Source organism: Balaenoptera ricei, chromosome 6, assembly GCF_028023285.1.
Source record: "Balaenoptera ricei isolate mBalRic1 chromosome 6, mBalRic1.hap2, whole genome shotgun sequence".
Classification (NCBI taxonomy): Eukaryota; Metazoa; Chordata; class Mammalia; order Artiodactyla; family Balaenopteridae; genus Balaenoptera; species Balaenoptera ricei.
Window position 1 is genome coordinate 108,198,888 of NC_082644.1, and position 25,308 is coordinate 108,224,195.

The 25,308-nt window shown below is 41.5% G+C and overlaps 1 protein-coding gene across 3 annotated transcripts in view; it reads right to left on the reverse strand.

Moving 5' to 3' along the window:
* Window positions 1-25,308, reverse strand: part of BRINP1 (BMP/retinoic acid inducible neural specific 1) — a 513,527-nt gene that overhangs the window by 394,721 nt on the left and 93,498 nt on the right. Inside the window, exon 2 of one of the 3 annotated variants that reach the window (XM_059926553.1) lies at window positions 10,295-10,367. The exons of 1 other annotated variant lie outside the window; for it this stretch is intronic. The gene's annotated coding sequence lies outside the window, so the exon portion shown is untranslated. Of the gene's footprint in view, window positions 1-10,276; window positions 10,368-25,308 lie in introns of all 3 variants that reach the window. One more of the 3 variants, XM_059926554.1, reaches the window with a different exon arrangement.

Below are 25,308 nucleotides of genomic sequence, written 5' to 3' on the forward strand. Positions count from 1 at the left end.
ATATTATAACCAGATGGTCATGGGAATATGGGGTGCCAAGAGACACAAACAATCAGAAATGTCACAGTACCCTTATTTGGGACTACTATCCTGAGATTTAGAATGACTTTTCTGGTTGCAAAACCCACTAAGTTGTATAAAGAACAGGGTAGATATGCCACAGTTGATCAGAACAAAAATACTAGTGTGTATGTATATGTGTGTGTGTGTATGTGTGAGACACACAGACAAAGACAGAGAAACTGAAAGAGTGCACATGTGTTCATGGGGATGGGGTAGTGAGGAGTGCATAAATTTATACAGGCATTTCTGACCGCTACAACAAAGCATCATAGAGTGCAGTGATGTAAGTCATGAAGTGTGAGACAGAATGGCCTGATCAAGGAAGAGGAGCATTTATTAAGACACATTCAACCATGTCTGTAATTAAATCCATCCAACAGTCCATTATCCCTTTTGTGCAGATGACTAAAATGAGGCTCAGAGAAAGTAATCTGCCCAAGGTTATACAACAAATAAGATTTCTTTGACTCTTTAAGTTCATGCTCTGTCCACTTTCCAGCACTGCTTCGACATCCCCCCATCCATGGGCTGCTTTGAATTTCAGTAAGGGGAACTAGGCTGAGGGTGAAGAAGGAGCAGACATTGAGACTAGCTCCCCAGCAATGCTCTCCCTAACTGGCGGTCCACCATGCTCCTTTTCTCAGGGTTGATAGATGCAAGGATAGCCACACTGGCTCAGCCCAACCAGTTGGAAGAGGCAAGCAAGAGGCCAGTATGTACGTTCTCTCCGGCCAGGTTCTGCAGCCTAATCCTCTCCACCCTTCTAATGCTGGGATGGGGCCCTCCCTCCTCCCCTGCCAGCCTCACAGCCAAGGATAGCAGCACAGCTGGAAAAATAGATAGGTCTTTCTTACCCTCTCATGCGTGTGCCCTGGGGCTAGGTAGCTCTATAAATATGGTAATGGCTTCTCAAGCATGCCCAGACTGGAAATGAGACTGAGAGGCTCGAGAAAGGCTGTTCCCACCGATAACTGCTGTGGCAGCCTTGCTGAGAGGAGATGCTGCATCTGAGCTGCAGGGTCAAATTAACTCCCCACCCCCTTGAGTAGATCCCTTCCCCTCCACCCCCTCCCACCCTATTAATCGCCTGTACCCACCTGTTCCCTGATTACATTGATGACATCCACAGAGGGAAGAAGGCAAGCAGCAGCTCATGTTTAGTCTATTACCAGGAGGCCCAGACTTGTGATTAAAAAAAAAACATACACACCAGCAACAACACAGCTACACTGAAGTGTACAATAGGGAACCAGCTTGACACTTTCCTGCCATGGCCCTACTGAGTAAAATGACAGCTACAATAAAAAGCCAAACGCCAGCTCAGCCTAAACAACCGCGTGCTCGAAGGTGCTGTCTGTCACCGCCTTTCCGCAGCTCTTCCTCCCTTGAAGAATGCGGACTGCGAGCACCCCAGGAGGCCCCACGGAGCACAGTCTGCGGGAAATGGTGACTAGAGCTCTACAGTGACTCTAGACCCTCTTCTTGTCAGATAAAAAGGATAATGCCCTTTTCCAGGTGGTTAGATGACTTGGAAGTCTCAGATGATGCTTCTGCTTCCTCCATCCCCACCCTGCTCTTTCTTTTTTTAAAATTTACTTTATTGAAGTACAGCTGATTTACCATGTTGTGTTAATTTCTGCTGTACAGCAAAGTGATTCAGTTATACATACATATACATTCTTTTTCATATTTTTTCCATTATGGTTTATCACAGGATATTGAATATAGTACCCTGTGCTATACAGTAGGACCTTGTTGTTTATCCATTCTATATATAACTGTTTGCATCTGCTAATCCCAAACTCCCACTCCATCCCTCCCCTACCCCTTCCCCTTTGGCAACCACAAGTCTATTCTCTGTGAGTCTGTTTCTGTTTTGTAGATAAGTTCATTTGTGTCATGTTTTAGAGTCTACATATAAGAGACAAATGATATTTGTCTCTATCTTTCTCACTTACTTCACTTAGTATGATAATCTCTAGGTCCATCCATGTTGCTGCAAATGCCATTATTTCATTCTTTTGTTATGGCTGAGTAGTATTCCATTGTATATATGTACGACATCTTCTTTATCCATTCATCTGTCGGTGGACATTTAGGCTGTATCCATGTCTCGGCTATTGTGAATAGTGTTACCATGAACATAGGGGTGCATATACCTTTTCAAATTATAGTTTTGTCTGGATATATGCTCGGGACTGCGATTGCTGGATCATATGGTAATTCTATTTTTAGTTTTTTAAGGAACGTCCATACTGTTCTCCATAGTGGCTGCACCAATTTACATTCCCACCAACAGTGTAGGAGGGTTCCCTTTTCTCCACACCCGCTCCAGCATTTGTTATTTGTAGACTTTTTAATGATAGCCATTCTGACAAATGTGAAGTGGTACCTCACTGCAGTTTTAAATGCATTTCTCTAATAATTAGTGCCCATTGGCCATCTGTATATTCTCTTTGGAGAAATGTCTATTTAGGTCTTCTGCCCTTTTTTTGATTGGGTTGTTTGTTTTTTTGTTTTTTGTTATTGAGTCGTACGAGCTGTTTGTAAATTTTGGAAATTAAGCCGTTGTCAGTCACATCATTTGCAAATATTTTCTCCCAGGCCATATAGGTTGGCTTTTCATTTTGTTTATGGTCTCCTTTGCCATACAAAAGCTTTTAAATTAGATTAAGTCCCATTTGTTTATTTTTTGCTTTTATTTCTATCGCTTGGGAGACTGACCTAAGGAAACATTGGGCGATTTACCCACCCTGCTCTTTCTTGCTACTGTGACCATCCCCTCTTTTGAGCAGCAGCTACAGCCCGTGGCTTGCATTGCTTCAGCAAAGGGATAGTACCTCAGAAGAAGAGAAAAGGCTTTTGAGTATCAAATGTCTAGGACCAGAAGGTACCCAAGGATGGGGCATTACATGCTGGATTTCTTACCCTTTTTTGTGCCATGTGACGCCTATAGAGACACCTTCTCAGAATAATGTTTTTATAGGCATAAACCACATTGCAAAATGATTTTACAATGTAAAATCATGACTCTCATACAAATATAAAGTGAACGTGTTTTAAAGTTTTTATTTAACTCATTAATGAATGAAAAAATCAGGAAGGTGTTACAAACTGGTTCAAAGGGGAATTCAAAGAGCAGAAACATACCTGGGCAATTAGAAATGCTAAAACAAATGTGTTAATACATGCAAAACTTGCTCATAACTGGAGTGTTTGGAAAGTGGAAAGATCAGGGAGAGAGTGGGAATCAACTGTACCTCTACAGGACAAATTTTACTTTTATGAACAAGAGTTATTTCCATTACTCTCAGTTTTTCTTAACTTTCAGAGTTGTAAAACAGCTCAAAGCACTGAAAGATGGAAACTACTCTAGAATCAGATAACCAGAAGGTGCACAACAGGTTTTCTGACATTCTGTAAGAAACTAGTACTCATTTTTTGCCATTTCAAAAGTTTTTTTATAATTTTTTTCCTGGAAAATGAAATAGATACAAGCATCCAGGAAACCAATCATATAGAAACACACTCATTAGAATAGTTTAAATTTTGTGATATAGTAATACATGTGCTTCTTGAGTTAACATGATTTTGTAATGACTACTATAATTTCAGAATCACATGCATCAGCAAAATTTCTTCAAATTTTGAAATCTTCAAAGCCTATAATGTGATATGAAGATATCTATTATTTCTGTATTTTACAAAGCCACAGGTATTGTTAAAACCAATGTGATTTTTTTCTTACATTTGTAAGGGAAGGAAATGATACATTTCAGTTAGAATTCCACCAGACCCCATGTAAAGAAACTCTGAATTAGATTTTAAAAGTTTCCCCTCACTTTTAATGTTGAAATAAAAAATGATGACCCAAATCATCATTTGGGAAAGATGAAAGATATGAAGAGGAAAGATGTGAAGTGAAACAAATTAAGTGAGTTAGACATCATTGATGTATTTGAGAAAGGTGTCCTTGGCTCTGTCTCCCCCAGGGTAACCAAGGAATTGGAGAAACCCAACACTGGTTTAGGGAATCTGAGAATAGAGAGTTAATATGCTCCTACTTCTTGGGTAGAAGTTTAGAAGTTTACAAGACCCCAGTGTTTGGGCAGACAGGACTGAGATGGTCTCCTAGAGTTTACCCAGAAGTCAAGACAATGTTTCCTGGGTGGTGGCACACATGTGTGAAGAGATAGACCACTCAGAGAGGGCTGTGGTGGAGAAGATGGGGGAATTCAGCAGTTACCTGCTAAGCGCATGCCAGGGGCCATAAAAGGAGTAGATCTTAACAGATTCCACACACAGCACACCTATCCCTATGCATATCCCCCAGAACTTAGATACAACTCAACAGAAAGGGGAGAATCTACCAAGGCATAAATACATGCCTCCCATATAGTAGAAGCGTGGCTTAAATAGAAATTACTTTCAATTATAGGAGGAAAATAAAAGCCCTATAACTTGCACAACCAAGTCTGTGAACTAAATGCTACCTCTTATATATTCCACCTGAGCAAATCTCCCAAGTCTCTTTCTCTCCATCCCATGGCCACTTCGCTAACTCAGACTCTTACCCTGGTTCAAGACCCTTCACCATATGGCTCCTCCTGATCTCCTAGCCTCACTCTCACCCCTCTCCCTGACAGGCCCCCATCACTCCTCGTCACTTACAGCTTCTTTTTAAATTTTTTTACATTTTATTTATTTATTTTTTATACAGCAGGTTCTTATTAGTTACCTATTTTATACATATTAGTGTATATATGTCAATCCCAATCTCTCAGTTCATCCCACCACCACCACTCCGTCACTTATAGCTTCTGAAGCCACTCTGTTCTCTGACACTCCATGGTTTGGCCTGCACCTTATGCTCTGCCTTGAATGTCTCCTCATCTTCTTATCCATCCTTAAAACTCTTTCCTGAGGATTTGCTTTGGCCTCTCTATTCCCCAATTTCCCTCCCAACCTATTAAATCTTAGTTATCCTTCATGACCACACCCCTCTGACATAAATGACTCTTCTGTGAAGACTTCCAGAGCTCTTTCTCCCAAGGTATTTGTGATACTGTAATTTATAACAAGAAATTTGGTCTTCATCCACAGTTCCAAGGCACAGAGCTCCTAAACCCTTGGAACTTCCTAAGTGATGTTCCAGGTGATAAAGATGACTTTCGTTATGTTACGACTTTTGGAAGGCACCTAAAGATGGGGGCTGGATGCCAGTGCAGCCAATCCAGTGATTAGAGGGTTTGAACTTTCAGTCCTACACCAGCTTGCCAGAAAACCACCAGAAGCTAGGAAGAGGTAAGGAAGGATTCCTTTGCAGGTTTCAGAGAGAGCATGGCTCTACCAATACCTTGATTTCAGACTTCTAGCCTCCAAAACTGTGAAAGGAAAAATGTCTGTCATTTCTAGCCACCCAGTTGGTGGTCCTTTGTTATGGCAGCCCTATCAAACAAATACAGAGGTTTCCTAGAGGAAGTGACATTTGAATAAGTTCTGTATTTCCAAACAGAAACACAGGATTTATTTGCCCAAAAGACGTGGACCAGAGGATTTTTTTCTTTCTGTATTTTTCCTAGTATTTATAAGTCTGCATATTTCATGTAGACATTCTGATGTCCTGCCTCCCTCAAAAGATGAAAAGAGCCATACACCACCATTAGCTGGAGGTCAATGGCGGCTGTTCCTTCAGGAGGAGCGTGTGTTCTCAGGTCGCCCCACTTCCCAGAACTCTCACACCTCACCCTCTCCACTCTTTACATTTCCAGTCTGGCATCTATGTCATCATAAATGCATGAATCAGGTCTAAGATTTTTAGCCAGAAGAGAGTTCAGACAATAAGTCTCTGCAAATCTCCCCTGGAGCCCCCATGAATGGCGCTGATTGTCACCTGTCCTCCAGAGCCCTGGTCACTTGCCTGTGTCAGTAGCAGTGGGGAGATGAAACCTATCCCACTATCTTTAATTAAATCACCATTCCAGACACTCTCTTGCTCTGCAACTTATTACCATACCCTGGATCTTTTACCCTTGCTGCTGAATTCCAATGTGATGGATCTCAAGTCCCCTACGTGTTCCGCAATTTGCTCTTTAAGTGGAAACGTTTACATTTTGATTGCCTAATATGTTTCTATCATCTTCCATCCAGCAGGATGTCAGGGCCCTCTGTACAGCACTCAGTAAAGGAAACCAGTCTAGACTGCAACCCCTTCATTAAGACAAAGCTCAGGTCAAACCCAATGCACCCAAGAAACCTTCCAGGGCTGTATAATGTGACTATCCCCAGTCACCAGGGAAACCAAGTCAGAAAGACCCAGATGTGAATTTTAGCTTCACTACTTATTACCTGTTTGGGCAAATTACTTGACCTCTCTAAATTTTATCTGTAGTACGGACATAAAAATCATCTGAGACATAAGATTCTCATGGTGATTAAATGAGATAAGCATATATAAAATGCTTAGCGCAATGCCTCCCATGTAATAAGCACACTTTAAAGTTGGCTGTTGTTGTTACTCTAATTGTTATTGTTATCAGTTTCATTGCTGTTTTTATTGTTGCTGTTACTATTATAGCAGTAATCCTCCATTATAATGCTCCAAATAGGGTCTAAAAATTCAATTGTGTACAATGTGGGATCCCATTATTGCAAAATTTAAGAAAAAACTAAAAGGCTATTATGACGCAGGGGAGAACTGCCTACCATGTTATACCCGATATGACATGTAACAGCTGATATCATGTCATCATGATATGTGTATTTTTATAGGGTTTCTCTGTAGTGCATTTACTCTGGGGAAAAACTAAACTTGTTTGGCACCAGTTGGAGTCACAAGGCAGATCAGATATCACAGAAGACCCCTCCCTGGTCAGAGGGTATTTGGAGAGGCCTGGAGCTGTGCATAGAGCTGTGAGCTCTGATTTAAGCCAAAGATCATAAAGAAGGGTCAAGCTGGAGGGGGTGTACGAGGCATGGTGATAGACAGACTTCATCTGGGATGCCACCTCAGGCTGATGGAGATACAAACGGATAGGACCTCTGGATAATAATCAAGTCACATGTACCCCCTGGGAATCTGAGTAGCCTGTGTTCTCATTAAGTTGGAAAGCCAACAAAGCAGCTTTGTTTGTTTTTGCACTTTCTCTGCAGTTACAACTTTCCACCAGAGCACTGCCATTTCTCTGTGCAAAAGACAAGGCTATATTAATACAGTGAAAAGTCTTAAATATGACCAGACCAAAACGGATACAAGGTAGTCATCTGTCTTGCCTTGTTATGAACCATGTAATCCCCCTAAGGAACAACTTGTTTCATGTCACTCCTCTGATCAACAAGCTTCCAGAGTTCCCTGTTACTGAAAGAGCAAGGTCTAAATTCCTAGGAGGTTGCATGTTGCAAATGTGAGGAAGACAAGCATATAAGTAAAAGAGGTGGCAGCCAGCAGAACTTCAATGTTGTGTTTGCTGTCTGTGAAAAACATCATCCAGTCAGTCACTCTGGTGAGCAACCTGGGCATCACCCTCAATTCATCTCTTTCCTTCTCCTTACACACTCATTACATCAAATAATCAATATATCAATCACTGAGATCTTTTCAGTGTAACTCCTGAATAGCTCTTGAACTTTTCTACGTTTTCTATTCCCTCCACTACTACCGTTGTCCAGGCTTGAATTATAGCCTGGGCATAATTTGGTTCCCCAAGGCTTTCCCATTTCTCCCCAGATTTCCATCCTTCATATTTATTTTCAAAGTGGGAAAAACTGATGTGTTTGTGTATGCAGGGGGAAAGTGGTGAGGAAGGAGGCAGTGGCCATGAGGAAGAAGGCAGTGGCCATGAGGAAGAAGGCTTGGATGGAGAAGAGACAACTAATCATAACAGCTAACTTTATATTGAGTGATTATTGCATGCCAGGTGCTGTGCTAAATGCTTTTTTGTTCATTATCTCATTTAATTCTCCACAAGTCCCTTGAGGTAGAAAAGGGAGGCTCCAAGGATGTGATATGTTAAAAATGGCTGTACATTTTTTATTGTTCCTCCCATTGAGAAAGAGAGTCAAATTCCCTTTTCTTTGAATCCAGGCTGTCCTAATAACTTATTCAACCAGGAGAATGCAGCAGAAATGATGTTCTGGACCTTCTGAAGCTTGGTCATAAGAAGCCTTTCTTGTAATACTCTCTATCTCTTAGAGCCTTGAGAAACTGTAAAAAGTCCAACAACCGTGAGAACCTATGAGAAGATTCTACAAGAACCAACCTATGAGAAGCACAAACCACGGGGAGAGGTTGTGGAGCATGGGATTCCACGTGGAAATAGCTACAGTCTGAGGAGCACTGAGGCACAAAGCATGGGAGTGAAATAACCATCTTAGAACGGGATTCTTCAGATGATGCCACATGGATCCAAGACAAACTGCCCAGCTGAGCCCTGAATTCTTAATCCACTAAATTGTGGTCAAAATAAAATGTCTATTGGAAACCACTAAGTTTAGAGATTTTTTTAAATGCCGTAACAGGTAACCTGAACAGACAGATTAACTTTTGATCAAAGTCACACAATAGATGTTGGAACTGAGTCTCAAATCCAGGTGGTACGAACCCAGAGTCTGCTCTCTTAACCATGGAGCCCATACTGTGTCCTTAAATGGAGAATGCTGGTTAATTGAGTTGGGAAAGTCAAATGTTTCCAGAGAACAAGGCATCAGAGCCCAGAGTGAGGAAGGGAGAAGGGGAAAAGGACTCTCATTTATCAAGGAGATTCTGTGTTTAGTCACTGTGCTAGAAATACTTTTTCTGATTTAATTCTTGAAAAAAACCCTTTTAAAGCAGGCATTTTTAACACCATTTCACTAAACAAAAGATAGAAACATGTTTCAGAATAACCTGCCAAAATCCGACATCCAGGAAGTCACAGAGTTGGGTTTTAAACTCAGGTCAGGATCCAAAGCCACTGTGAGCATCGTGCTGGATGTCCTGCTAACTGAGTGAATTTCAGGAGCAGGTCCCAGCGCTGGACTCCCCAGAAGGAAGACATCCGTGCCTACAAGGGCAGGCTTCTGTTCCAGGTAGGCACTGAGCATGCTAAGGTCAGAAGGGATTTATTTCACTTCTACATCAGAAGACAAAAACTTTTAATTAAAAGAAGAGAGAAAAAACTGCCAGAGACTGAGCAGGAAGTCCACGCCATCTGACAGTTTCAATTTTCACTTACAGCTTACTTTCACCGATTGATATCCTTCTCTTGCCCGCTGAAAAGAACCATTAGCTTCTATAAATCACCTTCCAAAGTCACAGGCAACTGCCACTTTAACCCTCACTTGGACAGGAATTCAGCAACAACAACGTCTGCTACGTTTTGCTGATCACTAACTGTGTGTCAGAATCTATGCAGAGTGCTTGCATCCGTAATCCCATTTAACTCCCCAAAATCCCTGTGAGGTAGGGGCTATTAGCATCTCTCATTTAAAGAAAGTTAATCAAGTTTCTGTGTTGTAAGACTTCCCAAAACCCCTGCCATGCTGCTGTGCCTGAGAAGCTCCAAGAGGGAGTTATTATTATTGTTGTTGTCAGTATTATTAGTAGTATTATTTTCTCGCTCCACTTTATACAGAATTGACACTTTCTTGTTGTTTACTATGCTCCAGACACAGTTCACTATTCTAAACGCTTTCTAAGCATCAACTCATTTAATGACCTTCACAACTTCAAGTATTTGTTGTAATTTTGTAGATGAGGATACTCAGGCATGGAGAGGTAAAGAAATCTGCCCCAGGCACACAGCTGGGAAGTGGGAGAGGCAGAATTCAAATGCAGGCAGAGGGGGTGTGCTCGTCACCAATGGATTGTGCTGAGATATCTCAAAGGCTCAGTAGTCCACGGAGCACATACAGAATCTCTGAAGTTCTTTGAGATTGTACTCTGGAAGTCTTCAGCCACTGAAGAACTGCTGTTTTAGCCCTGATCATTGGCAGCTGTGTGTGTGCTGATGCACTAGCATCCCCGACCATGGCAGAGCCTCTTGCCCCACCTCTGAGACTGGGTCCCCTGGGCTACCAAAAGCTGCCAGAACAAAACACAAATCAATGGCGGGCTGATCACCACAAAACCTCCTCTCCTGAAAGGCTGATTCAGCCAGACCTCGCCCTCCCCATGCCCACTCCCCCACCCCCCGGCTGCTGAGGTGCCAGCATGCCTCCCACGTAATCACACTACCTGGCTTAGGATACAGACATGTCGTGGCAGGCTGGCCGCAGTGAGGAAAAGGAGGTGTCTGTTCTCTGCCTCCGACATTTCCACGTTCAGCCTATGAGAGCAGAAGACAGAGATCACCAGCCGTGGCAGGATGCCGAGCATCCCAGGAAAACACCTGCCGACAATCAGCAGAGGCTTCTAAGAGCTCCATTCCTGAGCCTTCTCTTTGGTGTCTTCCTCTGAATCTTTGCTCAGCTGCTACTGCTGTGTCACTGGCACCCCAGACAAGGAGTTGAATGACCTTATAAAGTAAAAGACTCTAAACTGAAAGAATCTTAGGGATCATTTCACCCTGTCTCATCATGTACACACACATACATCATGTACACTAGGAGACTGAGGTGCACAGAGTGAAAAGGGCTTCAGACCTTTCTGATTTGAGTTAGGATCCAAACTAGAATGTCCTGAGTCCCAGAGTTCAGTGTTCTTTCCAATAGTACAGTCATTTCGTAGATTGTTAGGGGGAGCGAATTAAGAACAATTGGTCCAGGTGTCTAATTTTATAGCTGGGAAACTGAGGTTCAGAGAGAAGGAAAGCCCTAATTCATAAACAATGATTTTGCCTTGGTTATTTGTGTTCATATACTTCCCTCCTGAGTCTGCAAGTGCCATGAAACTAGAGTCCTTGCTGGATTCATCTTCATACCTAGGAAATGACTGGCACAGAGCAAATGCTCAATAAATCATAGTCAAATGGATGATGGATCTAAGAACAAATGAATAAATGCACAGTGGAATGAATAAATGGATGAATGAATTAATAAATAAATTCATCTAGCTTAAAGTATTGGTCCCTATTGGGAAGAGATTCCTAGGGAAGTAACACTTGAAGTTGTCATCACTCATCAGTATCAGAATTCAAGTCAGTTTCAAATGTTTTCCTAAGCATGCAGTTTGATGAAGAGAGAACAAGCAATCCACATCAGCAGGGAGAGGTGTTTGGTGGGAGGAGAAGCTTAGATCTGGTAGGGTGGGACTGCTAGACAGATAACATGCTTGCATTTCTTTTCAGGTTACTAAGTTCTCTTTAGACCCATTATCTCATTAATCCTCAAGAGGGCTCAGTGGTGTGTATATCATGCCCACTTCTCAGATGAAAAGACTGAGGGTCACTGATAGAAAAGAACCCACCCATGACCACTTGGATCCTTGGGGGAGAGTCAGGCTTGGAATCCATGCCCTCCCATTCTGCTCTCTGCCAGGTGGTATTGGAAACTGGGCTGAGGGTTAGAGGGGTCCTGAAGATACTTTTTGCACCATTAAACCAAAAACAGCTTGTGCTTTTTTCCAGAAAGAAATCTGTAAACAACTGGTGTCACCATGCTGGGCCCCCGTGGGCTCAGGAAGGATTAAACTATAGCTCCATGGACTGAGCTCATTTCTCACTCTGTCTCATTAGGAGTGGCCATCGGCACCTACAGCCGAGAGCTGGCCTGTCATCCACTCACACCTCCCACTCCCAGGTGACAGCCCCGCGGGCTGCTCCATTCCATGTCCGATGTCAATTTCTTGGAGACAAATGGTGGGGCTTTTTCTAAGAAACTGAAATGTGCTGTTTTTTCAACAAATATTTATTGAGCACCCTGTGTATACCTCTGTGTGCTAGGTGCTTTGGGGAAGAAGAGAATGAACAGTCCTATTATATGCTAAGCATGACACTAGATATTTTATACACATTATCTTATTTATTAGTATCATTATTCTTGCTGCTGCTATTGTTGTTTTTATTTAAGGCTATCTTTTATTGAGCACTTATTCTGTACCAGAATTTTACCAGGCACTTTGCACTTCTTCTGTAACGATGATGAGGATGAGGATGAGGATGATGACAATGACTGCACAGGGCTGAACAGTGCTTCTCCCCCAAAGTTCATTCCCCCTCTAGAATCTCGGAATCTTATTTGGAAATGGGTCTTTCTAGATGTAATGAAGTTAAGATGAGGTCACAGAGAATTACGGTGAGCCAAAACCCAATCCCTGGTACCCTTATAAGAAGACGGAAATTTGGACACATACACAGAAAAAAGAATGCTACATGAAGATAGAAACACAAAGGGAGAACATCATGTGAAGAAAGAGGCAGAGATTGAAGTGATGCATCTATGAACCAAAGAACACCAAACATTGCCGGTGCCACTTGAAGCTAGGAACAAACAAGGAAGAATTCTCCCCTAGAGCCTTTGAAGGCAACATGGCCATGATGACACCTTGATTTTGGACTTCTAGCCTCCAGAATTGTGAGATAATCCATTTCTGTTGTTTTAAGCTAAGCAGTTTGTGGTAATTTGTTAAGCAGCCCTAGGGAAATGAATACAATGATTTTACTTGTCCTTTCTTGAGTACTTTCCACGGACAGCACTATACGAGAATTTCACATGAATTATCTCCTGTCTCATCTTGAGCATAACCCATAAGGGATCCCCTAGCCAGAGTATCTGCAAGATTTTCCAACACCAGAAATCACAACCAACTGGTTTACTCCTTGAGTTTCTCAAGTGTTAACTCCCAAGGAGAGAGCCCAATTGGCCCACCTCATCTTGGGTCAGAGCGTGGATCATGGGCCACCGTGGAGCTAAGAATGTGTTGCTTATCATTCAAGAGTCCCCCTGGCCTGATCCAATCTTCTGTCATCTAGAGTTGGGGAAAGAACAAAGGAAAAGGTTAAGGCCAAGCCATGGATGTTCAGGAGATCACAAAGTCTCTCTGAATTGTATTTTGCCACATTCCAAGAGGACCTAAGGTCAAGCAGAGAAAATATGGGCTTTATCAAGATGAGGGAGATGCTATTATCCAGTTGTGCTTTCCCTCAGCACTCTTGGCAAGTCACATAAACTCTCTAAGCTTTAGTTTCTTCATCTATAAAATGGGGATAATTGTTTCCTCACGTGAGTATGCTGAAGAGGAGACAATTAATACCAACAGTGGGAAATACAATAGATCCTCACTGCATAGCTGCTTCTCTTACCATTGTAAGGATAATGCTGTCTAGCCTATCTATTTGGATATTGTAATTATTTATTTGAAGCAGTTTGGTTAAACATTTATTAAGTGTCGACTATGTATATGAGTATCATCACACATGAAATGTCTCTGAGAATGCCCTGGACACATGTCTGAGTTCTGTCACTGGTGTTACTATGATCATCATCCTGCATCTGGTGGACCAACTCTAGAGAGCTGGGCTGATGCTGCACCAAATAATCTGAGTTAGGGATTCTTAGCAGGCAGGCAGGCAGAGCCAGAGCCCTGCAATGAAGGTAAAACAACTCTAAAGAGATAGCCAGGGGACTTCTTTCCTATATTAAACTATTGATTTTTTTATAAACTAAGAGCACAAAAGGCCAGTGAAAACAATTGAATCCCAGAGCTGGACACCAAAAAAATCAGACGTTCTTTGTCCCTTGTTGGCCACTTTCATGAAGTGACTTCCTTTTAGAGAAAAGATGAAACTCCTTTATTTCTAGGAAGTAAGAGGAAGGCAGGGAGGAAGGGGGAGAGCAAGGGAGGGAGGGAGGGAGCAGTATGAGAAAAGGCTCTAAACTGGAGGACAGGAAACCTAATTTCTAGCTCAACTCAGCCACTGAGCAATTCCTTCCTTTCTTCCAGAGATCAGGTGGTAAAACTTGATGCTCTCTACATTTGGACAGTCTGCGACTCTGTTACGGGAGGGAGGCAGGGAGGAGAGAAAGGATGGATGAAAGAAGAGAAGACCTGTAAGAACACACAGTGAGCCCAGGAAGAAGGTTCTGGTTGGATTAACTCTTGAGCTTCATCTGGACTCCAGCTATGAGCCCAGACAATGTTCCCATCAACGACCCTTGCCCTCAGCTGGTAGTGGGGACTGAAGCTTCTTCAACTGGGAAGGGAGCTCTATTTAACAAAACTAAGCCAAAGTATGAATACGGAATTCTGGGCCTTGAAAGGGCCATGCAGGAACCTTGAGGTACCACGCTGGGCCTCGAGGAACCCTGAAATACAAGCTCCTTAGCTTCAGGGTAAAATGCTACTCCACTCTGGAGTTATGCCTTGGGTAGGTGTAGACCACTCAGAGAAAACTATGCTCCATTTCTCTTCAAGACTGACACCTCCTCCTATGACTGCAGACTGAGATTTAATGGTACTTACTGAGAGCATCATTTTGGTACTCTACGTGCACCAGCTCCCCAGCTCCTGGGGGCTGAAGATCATGGTTTCTACTTTATAGGGACTTTATGGAGATGTGGGAGGTACATCACTCCTCCAAGAACCTAGCCTAGCATTATTGAGACCAAGGACTCAGTCTCTTTTCTGCACTAAGACATTTTGCTCATTGGGGTCCCATTAATTGTTATGTGCCAGGCACCATGATGAGCTTTACAGACATTGTGTCATTTACTACTCATGACAGTCCCATGACATAAATATTATTGCCCACACATGAAAGATAGCACAAAGGTAGTCATATGTGAGGTGTCATCATGCCAACTTATCTTCTGGAGTCAGGATGAAGGTGTTCCTAGAGTCTGGGCCACTACCTTTTCCAGATACTGATGCTCACCCAGCCCTGGCTTGGGGGCCAGGAGCTCAGAGATGTTCAGGGGTCTGGAACCATCTGTCAGGTGTCATCACATGAGCTGGCCACACAATCCATTTGCTTTCTTCCACTTCAGGAGGAGGACTGGCTTTTAGAGAGGTGGTATTGTGGAAGGAAACGAAACATCCAGGTGGATTCAATATGTCTACCTTGGGCCTGAGCTTATACCTTATACCAGTTCTCTTTGACCAGTGTCATTGCTGTTATTCCCTCAACTATGACAATCAGCCACATGTTTGTACTGTGCAACTAAGGAGACACCTAATTTTCACTCATGATTAAATGCTGAACTCAATTCTTAACACTTCCATAAAGTCTTTCTTCAGCATGGCAATTCTCCATGGAATCTCTTCCTTCTGACCTTCTAGGACATTCTCTCTACTTTTTAAAGAATTTATTTTAATTCTACATGTGGTCTCTGAGCCTCCTTTGAGAACAAGTTCTCATGCTCATGGCAGCAGTAACTCTCCAAGGTGCTTTTATGGCTCTTAGTTTGAGTTACTCTACATGCAGACAAAGAGGTAAGGATTGGAGTGCAGGTAGTTAATTTTTGTGGGGAAATAAACACAGGGGAAGAATGGGAAGTGAGACGGGGGAAAGGAAGGCAGCTAATAATGTGTGAGCAGCAAGGGAGTAAACTCCCTGGAGCATTCAGGAAGCTGGTTTAGAGCAGACTTCAGAATTATCCCACCCAAGGGGCAAAAGAGCTGGGATAATTATATACTGACTCCTGCTGAGTATCATGCAGTGGGGTTGTTTCCATCCTGTTGCATATGTGGGAAAAGTAGGTTTCAACAGAGAAAGATCTCAGGCAGTTGGAATCAGGCCAGGAGCACTGAAGTAGTCAGGACGACGAAAAATGGGCAGGACACCAATGGTATCTACTGTGTGCCTGCTTCTCTAGCCTATCTGTAAGGGTCAGCTATTTGATCTACAAAACGGGGGTTGCTGAGGAAGTGAAACAAGCACTCATCACACATGTAAGTTATTAGCAGAGTGGGCAGCACGTGGTAAGCATCTAAAAAATGTTGACTGTCATTTCTTTTTCAACAGATACTGGATCTCTCTCTGAGAAACCCAAGACACGTATACTTCCTAAGAGTGGGGAAACTGAGGCCCCAAAATATCCAATGACTCCTTTGGAGAAATGAGACTGCTTAGCAGTAGAATGTGTGTGATGCCCCCAAGAGTGAAATCCAAGGTCACAGAAGTTCTTAGATCAACATGCCCTCCTCTCTGCGAAGTGACCACACAGCTGTGCAAGACTGTGTCCGATAAGGATGGAGACATGGATGGGCAGTGGTTTCATCCTGGATTCTCATCACTGTATGTTTTGTTTTAATGGGGGGTAATTATTTTTCTCCTTAGCATCTCAATAAACATTATATCTCAGACAAGATGCTGGATACAAGTTGAATCTGTATAAATAACTTCCTGGGAGATTTTGAGCTCATAAGCCTCTTTGGGTCTTATCAGTTTCTCTCTTTTTCTTTTTAAGTATTATTTATTTAAATAAAATTTACATTCAATAAAATTCACCTTTTTTAGGTGTATGGTTTGATGAGTTTTGACAAACATAGAATCAATCCTATAAACACCACTGCCATCAAGGTATACAGTAGATATTTCCTTTATTCTCAGAAGTTCCCTCATGACCCTCTGTATTCCATTCCCTCCCCCAACCCCCAGTGCCAGGCAACCACTGATCTGATTTCTGTTCCTATAGTGCTGCCTTTTCCAGGCTGCCAATGGAATCATAAGGTATATAGCTTTTTGTGTCTGACTTCTTTCCCTTAGCATAATGCATCTCAGATTCATTCATGTTGCTGCTCATAACAGTAGTTTGCTTTCTTTCATCACTGAGGAACAGTCTATTCTGTGGATGTATCACAATATGTTTATCCATTCAGTAGTTGATGGACATTTGGGTTGTTTCCATTTTGGGGTGATTATGAGTAAAGCTGCTGTAATCATTCCCATATGTGTCTTTGTGTGGTCATATGTTTTCATTTCTCTTGGATAAAAACCTAGAAGTGGGAATCACAGAGTTGTATGGTGTTATGGGCTTCACTGCATCTCCCCAAAATTCATATGGTAAAGCCTTAACCCCCAGTACTTCATGATGCAACTGTATTTGGAATAAGTCCTTTAAAGGAAAAAGGTGGACAAACTGGTTCAAGATGGCAGAGTAGAAGGACATGCTCTCACTCCCTCTTGCAAGAGCACCGGAATTACAACTAACTGCTGAACAATCATCGTCAGGAAGACACTGGAACTCACCAAAAAAAGATACCCCACATCCAAAGACAAAGGAGAAGCCACAATGAGATGGTAGGAGGGGCGCAATCACTATAAAATCAAATCCCATAACTGCTGGGTGGGTGACTCACAAACTGGAGAACACTTATATCACAGAAGTCCACCCACTGGAGTGAAGGTTCTGAGCTCCACGTCAGGCTTCCAAACCTGGGGGTCCGGCAATGGGAGGAGGAATTCCTAGAGAATCAGACTTTGAGGGCTAGCGGGATTTAATTGCAGGACTTCGACAGGACTGGGGGAAACAGAGACTCCACTCTTGGAGGGCACACACAAAGCAGTGTTCACATTGGGACCCAGGGGAAGGAGCAGAGACCCCATAGGAGAGTGAACCTCACCTACTTGCTAGTGTTGGAGGGTATCCTGCAGAGGCAGGGGCTGCCTGTGTCTCACCGTGAGGACAAGGACACTGGCAGCAGAAGTTCTGGGAAGTACACCTTGGCAAGAGTCATCCCAGAGTCCGCCATTAGCCCCACCAAAGAGCCCAGGTTGGCTCCAGTGTTGGATTGCCTCAGGCCAAACAACCAACAGAAAGGGAACCCAGCCCCACCCATGAGCAGTCAAGTGGATTAAAGTTTTACTGAGCTCTGCCCACCAGCGCAACAGTCAGCTCTACCCACCACCAGTCCCTCCCATCAGGAAACTTGCACAATCATCGTCAGGAAGACACTGGAACTCACCAAAAAAAGATACCCCACATCCAAAGACAAAGGAGAAGCCACAATGAGATGGTAGGAGGGGCGCAATCACAGTAAAATCAAATCCCATAACTGCTTGGTGGGTGACTCACAGACTGGAGAACACTTATACCACAGAAGTCCACCCACTGGAGTGAAGGTTCTGAGCTCCACGTCAGGCTTCCCAACCTGGGGGTCCGGCAACGAGAGGAGAAATTCCTAGAGAATCAGACTTTGAAGGCTAGTGGGATTTGATTGCAGGACTTTGACAAGACTGGGGGAAACAGAGACTCCACTCTTGGAGGGCACACACAAAGTAGTGTGTGCACTGGGACCCAGGGGAAGGAGCAGTGACCCCAGGGGAGACTGAACCTACCTGCTAGTGTTGGAGGGTCTCCTGCAGAGGCAGGGGGGGTGGCTGTGGCTCACCGTGGGGACAAGGACACTGGCAGCAGAAATTCCGGGAAGTAATTCTTGGCGTGAGCCCTCCCAGAGTCCGCCATTAGCCCAACCAAAGAGACCAGGTAGGCTCCAGTGTTGGGTTGCCTCAGGCCAAACAACCAACAGAAAGGGAACCCAGCCCCACCCATGAGCAGTCAAGTGGATTAAAGTTTTACTGAGCTCTGCCCACCAGAGCAACAGTCAGCTCTACCCACCACCAGTCCCTCCCATCAGGAAACTTGCACAAGCCTCTTAGATAGCCTCATCCACCAGAGGGTAGACAGCAGAAGCAAGAAGAACTACAATCCTGCAGCCTGGGGAACAAAAACCACATTCACGTAAAGATAGACAAGATGAAAAAACAGAGGGCTATGTATTAGATGAAGGAACAAGATAAAACCCCAGAAAACAACTAAATGAAGTGGAAATAGGCAACCTTTCAGAAAATGAATTCAGAATAATGATAGTGAAGATGATCCAGGACCTTGGAAAAAGAATGGAGGCAAAGGTCAAGAAGATGCAAGAAATGTTTAACAAAGACCTAGAAGAATTAAAGAACAAACAGAGATGAACAATACAGTAACTGAAATAAAAAATACACTACAGGGAATGAATAGCAGAATAACTGAGGCAGAAGAACGGATAAGTGACCTGGAAGACAGAATGATGGAATTCACTGCTGTGGAACAGAATAAAAGAAAAAAGAATGAAAGTAAATGAAGACAGCCTAAGAGACCTCCGGGACAACATTAAACACAACAACATTCGCATTATAGGGGTCCCAGAAGGAGAAGAGAGAGAGAAAGGACCCAAGAAAATATGTGAAGAAATTATAGTCGAAAACTTCCCTAACATGGGAAAGGAAATAGCCACCCAAGACCAGGAAATGCAGAGAGTCCCATACAGGATAAACCCAAGGAGAAACACACCGAGACACATAGTAATCAAACTGGCAAATATTAAAGACAAAGAAAAATTATTGAAAGCTGCAAGGGAAAAACAGCAAATAACATACAAGGGAACTCCAATAAGGTTAACAGCTGATTTCTCAGCAGAAATTCTACAAGCCAGAAGGGAGTGGTATGACATATTTAAAGTGATGAAAGGGAAGAAACTACAACCAAGATTACTCTACCTGGCAAGGATCTCATTCAGATTCGATGGAGAAATCAAAAGCTTTACAGACAAGCAAAAGCTAAGAGAATTCAGCACCACCAAACCAGCTCTACAACAAATGTTAAAGGAACTTCTCTAAGTGGGAAACACAAGAGAAAAGGACCTACAAAAACAAACACAAAATAATTAAGAAAATGGTAATAGAAACATATATATTGATAAGTACCTTAAACGTGAATGGAATAAATGCTCCAACCAAAAGACACAGGCTTGCTGAATGGATACAAAAACAAGACCCATATATATGCTGTCTACAAGAGACCCACTTCAGACCTAGGGACACATACAGACTGAAAGTGCGGGGATGGAAAAAGATATTCCATGCAAATGGAAATCAAAAGAAAGCTGGAGTAGCAATACTCATATCAGATAAAATAGACTTTAAAATAAAGAATGTTATAAGAGACAAGAAAGGATACTACATAATGATCAAGGGATCAATCCAAGAAGAAGATGTAACAATTATAAATATATACACACCCAACATAGGAGCACCACAACAATATGTAAGGCAACTGCTAACAGCTCTAAAAGAGGAAATTGACACTAACACAATAATAGTGGGGGACTTTAACACCTCACTTACGCCAATGGACAGATCATCCAAACAGAAAACTAATAAGGAAATACAAGCTTTAAATGACACAAGAGACCAGATAGATTTAATTGCTATTTATAGGACACTCCATCCAAAGGCAGCAGATTACACTTTCTTCTCAAGTGCGCACGGAACGTTCTCCAGGATAGATCACATCTTGGGTCACAAATCAAGCCTCAGTAAATTTAAGAAAATTGAAATAATAGCAAGTATCTTTTCTGACCACAACGCTATGAGATCAGAAATCAATCACAGGGAAATAAATGTAAAAAACACAAAAACATGGAGGCTAAACAATACATCACTAAATAACCAAGAGTTCACTAAAGAAATCAAAGAGGAAGTCAAAAAATACCTAGAGACAAATGACAATGAAAACACGAGGATCCAAAACCTATGGGATGCAGCAAAAGCAGTTCTAAGAGGGAAGTTTATAGCAATACAATCCTACCTCAAGAAACAAGAAAAATCTCAAATAAACAATCTAAACTTATACCTAAAGGAACTAGAGAAAGAAGAACAAACAAAACCCAAAGTTAGTAGAAGGAAAGAAATCATAAAGATCAGAGCAGAAATAAATGAAATAGAAACAAAGAAAACAATAGCAAAGATCAATAAAACTAAAAGCTGCTCCTTTGAGAAGATAAACAAAATTGATAAACCATTAGCCAGACTCATCAAGAAAAAAAAGGGAGAGGGCACAAATCAGTAAAATTAGAAATGAAAAAGGAGAAGTTACAACAGACACCGCAGAAATACAAAGCATCCTAAGAGACTACTACAAGCAACTCTATGCCAATAAAATGGACAACCTGGAAGAAATGGACAAATTCTTAGAAAGGTATAACCTTCCAAGACTGAACCAGGAAGAAATAGAAAATATGAACAGACCAATCAGAAGTAATGAAATTGAAACTGTGATTAAAAATCTTCCAACAAACAAAAGTCCAGGACCAGATGGTTTCACAGGTGAATTCTATCAAACATTTAGAGGAGAGGTAACACCCATCCTTCTCAAACTCTTCCAAAAAATTTCAGAGGAAGGAACATTCCCAAACTCATTCTATGAGGCCACCATCACCCTGATACAAAAACCAGACAAAGATACTAAAAAAAATGAAAATTACAGACCACTATCACTGATGAATATAGATGCAAAAATCCTCAACAAAATACTAGCAAATAGAATCCAACAACACATTAAAAGGATCATACACCATGATCACGTGGGATTTATCCCAGGGATGCAAGGATTCTTCAATATACGCAAATTAATCAATGTGATAAACCATATTAACAAATTGAAGAATAAAAATCATATGATCATCTCAATACATGCAGAAAAAGCTTTTGACAAAATTCAACACCCATTTATGGTAAAAGCTCTCGAGAAAGTGGGCAAAGAGGGAACCTACCTCAACATAATAAAGGCCATATATGACAAATCCACAGCAAACATCATTCTCAATGGTGAAAAACTGAAAGCATTTCCTCTAAGATCAGGAACAAGACAAGGATGTCCACTCTCACCACTATTATGCAACATAGTTTTGGAAGTCCTAGCCACGGCAATCAGAGAAGAAAAAGAAATAAAAGGAATAAAAATTGGAACAGAAGAAGTAAAACTGTCACTGTTTGCAGATGACATGACACTATACATAGAGAATCCTAAAGATGCCATCAGAAAACTACTAGAGCTAATCAATGAATTTGGTAAAGTTGCAGGATACAAAATTAATGCACAGAAATCTCTTGCATTCCTATACACTAAGGATGAAAAATCTGAAAGAGAAATTAAGGAAACACTCCCATTTACCATTGCAACAAAAAGAATAAAAACACTTAGGAATAAACCTACCTAGGGTGACAAAAGACCTGTATGCACAAAACTATAAGACACTGATGAAAGAAATTAAAGACGATACAAACAGATGGAGAGATATACCACGTTCTTAGATCGGAAGAATCAATATTGTGAAAATGACTATACTACACAAAGCAATCTACAGATTCAATGTAATCCCTATCAAATTACCAATGGCATTTTTTACAGAACTAGAACAAAAAATCTTAAAATTTGTATGGAGACACAAAAGACCCTGAATAGCCAAAGCAGTCTTGAGGGAAAAAAACAGAGCTGGAGGAATCAGACTCCCTGACTTCAGACTATACTACAAAGCTACAGTAATCAAGACAATATGGTACTGGCACAAAAACAGAAATATAGATCAACGGAACAGGATAGAAAGCCCAGAGATAAACTCATGCACCTATGGTCAACTAATCTATGACAAAGGAGGCAAAGATATACAATGGAGAAAAGACAGTCTCTTCAATAAGTGGTGCTGGGAAAACTGGACAGCTACACGTAAAAGAATGAAATTAGAAGACTCCCTAATACCATACACAAAAATAAACTCAAAATGGATTAGAGACCTAAATGTAAGACGGGACACTATAAAACTCTTAGAGGAAAACATAGGAAGAACACTCTTTGACATAAATCATAGCAAGATCTTTTCTGATCCTCCTCCTAGAGTAATGGAAATAAAAACAAAAATAAACAAATGGGACCTAATGAAACTTCAAAGCTTTTGCACAGAAAAGGAAACTATAAACAAGACGAAAAGACAACCCTCACAATAGGAGAAAATATTTGCAAACGCATCAACGGACAAAGGATTAATCTCCAAAATATATAAACAGCTCACGCAGCTCAATATTAAAAAAATAAACAACCCAATCCAAAAATGGACAGAAGACCTAAATAGACATTTCTCCTAAGAAGATATACAGATGGCCAAGAAGCATATGAAAAGCTGTTCAACATCACTAATTATTAGAGAAATTCAAATCAAAAGTACAATGAAGTATCACCTCACACCACTTAGAATGGGCATCATCAGAAAATCTACAAACAACAAATGCTGGACAGGGTGTGGAGAAAAGGGAACCCTCTTGCACTGTTGGTGGGAATGTAAACTGATACAGCCACTATGGAGAACAGTATGGAGGTTCCTTAAAAAACTAAAAATAGAATTACCATATGACCCAGCAATCCCACTACTGGGCATATACCCACAGAAAACCATAATTCAAAAAGACACACGCACCCCAATGTTCATTGTAGCACTATTTACAATAGCCAGGACATGGAAGCAACCTAAATGCCCATCGACAGAGGAATGGATAAAGAAGATGTGGTACATATATACAATGGAATATTACTCAGCCATAAAAAGGAATGAAATTGGGTCATTTGCTGAGACGTGGATGGATCTAGTGACTGCCATACAGAGTGAAGTAAGTCAGAAAGAGAAAAACAAATATCGTATATTAACGCATATATGTGGAACCTAGAAAAATGGTACAGATGAACCGGTTTGCAGGGCAGAAATTGAGACACAGATGTAGAGAAGAAACGTATGGACACCAAGGGGGGAAAGTGGTTTGGCGCGGGGCGGGGGGGTGGTGGTGGTGGTGTGATGCATTGGGAGATTGGGATTGACATGTATACACTGATGTATATAAAATGGATAACTAATAAGAACCTGCTGTGTAAAAAAATAAATAAAATAAAATTGAAAAAATAAAAAAAAAAGTAAAAAGGTGGTTAGGGTGCGTGGTAATCTAATCTGATCAGTGTTGTCATAAGAAAAGGAAATTTGGATACACAAAGAGATGTCAGGGATATGTACACAAAGAGGAAAGTTCTTGTGAGGACACAGCAAGAAGGTGGCTACCTGCAAGCCAAGGAGAGAGGCCTCAGGAGAAATCAAACATACTGACACCTTATCTTGGACTTCCAGCCTCCAGAACTGTGAGCGAATAAATCTCTGTTGTTTGAATCACCCGATCTGGGGTATTTTGCTATGGCAGCCCTAGCAAACTAATACATATAATAATTGCATGTTTAACTTTATAAGAAACTGCCAAAATGTTTTCCAAAGTGGCTGTACTATTTTACATTCCCATAAACAATGGAAGAATCTCAGTTTCCCCATCTTCTCACCATTTTAATAGTTGTGCAGTGATATTTCATTGTGGCTTTAATTTGTATTTCTTTAGTAACTCATGATGTTGAGTTTCTTTTCATTGGTTTTTTTGTTACCATATTTCTTATTTGATGAAATGTCTGTTCAATTTTTTTCCCCATTTTTAATTGGTTTATTTTCTTATTAATGCACTTTGAGAGTTCTTTAAAACCTCTAGATACAAGTCCTTTATCAGATATATATTTGCAACTATTGTCTTTTGTCTGTGGTTCGCCTTTTCTTCTTTAATGGTGTTTTTTGAAGAGCAGCAGTCTACATAAAATCCAGCTTATGATTTATTTTCTTTTATGACTTGTGCTTCTTGTGTGCTATCCAAGAAAACTTTAGCATGCCGAAGACTTTCTGCTCTGCTCCTCCATGCCCTAATTTTCAGTGGGACAATTGCCCGTTGCTGAAGGCATGCAGTTGTTTGCTCTACCAGGGATGGGAGCAGGTAAGTCTGTAAGATTGAGGGATGAAGGGGTAGAAGCTCCCTTGGCTAGTGGACCAAAGCCATGTTCTCCTACAGCATCATCAGTTAAAATGTTGAAATGCCAATAGCCTGTGCCAATTTATTCTGGCTTCCAAGCCAGGCAGCATGGGATAGAGGTACGCAATGGACCAAACTCCCTCGACCACCAACACTGGATAGAATTGTGAATGGTTGAAAGAATGAAATAAAATTTAATCTGGCAAGTACAGAGAATGGGGAACAGTATGGTGACTGAGGAGGCAAGGGCCAGCCCAGAAATCTTTGGACACATCATTACAAAGTCTGGCCTCATCCTAAAGTCACTGAAGAGCCACCAAAGAACTTCACAGAGAACATAATCTGTTGTAATTTAGAAAGATCATTCTGGTTTCAGAGTACAGAATGAATTAAAAGGGAGGAAGACTAGAGGGAGGGAGACCAGTTAGGAGCTGCTGGAACAATCTTCTTGTTTTTATTGACATATAGTTGATTTACAATATTATATTAGTTATAGGTGTACAACATAATGATTCAATATTTTATAGGGTATACCCCATTTAAAGTTATTACAAAATAATGGCTATATTTCCCTGCAATGTACTGCTACTATTATTGTTAAACCATCCTGGATCCTTCTTTCTTCAATGCATTTACCACAATAGCTAATTACACTACAAAGTCACAGTACCAGATCGATAATATAATA